A 1205-nucleotide genomic window follows, 5' to 3' on the forward strand; every position below is an offset into this window, starting at 1 on the left:
TACGATCGATACTTCACGAGATATCGATCACTAAAGGCATCTATCGTGAAAAACGTCGATTTCTTTTTAGCCAACCTGATATAGTTATGGCCAGTAGTTACGACACCCAATCCCATTATCCTATCCACTCATTTTACGTCTCCCTCTCACAGCAGCGACAGATAGACAGCCACGATAGAAGTATGAGTTAAGTCTATAACAAAATGTAAACCGATAACCAAAGAACCTGGAGAATAAAAATCACTCTCGATTTGCTACCGAGCAGTCAACACGTGCTTTCGAGCACAACTCATTATTAGTTCGTCAAATGGACTTATAATTATATAACGACGCCATTGTTTATTGTTGATAGGGAATTAGATAGAGTCGGAATGGAATTTGTATGAACTTTTAAAACTGAAACTGAATTGTAAAAACGCCTCGTAGATATACAATCAACGAAAACGCCTTGTAGATGCACAATCCGATAAGCACCAAAAAAAATCCCTGTGATGTGCGAATTGCCTACATTTAGGAGCTTTACGTAGTGGTGATCTTTTTTCCTGTCCTTCCCTTCCCTTCTAGGAAGCTGCGCTCCATCGAGACAGCATAAATATGTTGCTCTACGTGTTGAGCGTGTCTCAATTGGAGTGGAAAAATGGGTACAGCATAAACGCTGGAGGGCCAGGTGGGCAAGGGAGTTTTGGTGGCAAAACCACATACGGTTTGATAAATCGTCTGTAACAATGTTGTTCGCCACAAACATGCAATGTAGCGCGAAGAACGATCGCTACTGTTGTGCCAGACACTCTTTCGCGTGCAACTGGGCGATGGGAGATTCTGTTTTGGGGCGTTTCAGTAAATCTTGACCATCCGTAAGAGAAGCTGCATGCAAATCGTTTGCCAGCGTTTTCCATTCGGTCGTTGTTCGTTGTTCTGTTTATTCCATGTTTCTGTTTACTTCGCTTCGGTCGCCACTCGCGTACACTCTTTCTACGTCTACGCCGCATGAATGATTCTTGAGCGGTCCGCCATTAACATTTGTTATGATGTTTGCCAGCGTTTTCCTCGGTACTATGCTAGGCTATCGTGGCGATGCACGGGAGTGAAAGATTTATGGGCCGCCATCGAGCATATTCCGCCGAGCCGTGGACACGAAAATAAAGCCATCGGGCAAACTGAAGCCCTGGCAGACCGACGGAGTGCGTACGGAGTGCGGAAAAGAA

Source organism: Anopheles cruzii, unplaced genomic scaffold (genome assembly GCF_943734635.1).
Source record: "Anopheles cruzii unplaced genomic scaffold, idAnoCruzAS_RS32_06 scaffold00529_ctg1, whole genome shotgun sequence".
NCBI classification, from domain to species: Eukaryota; Metazoa; Arthropoda; class Insecta; order Diptera; family Culicidae; genus Anopheles; species Anopheles cruzii.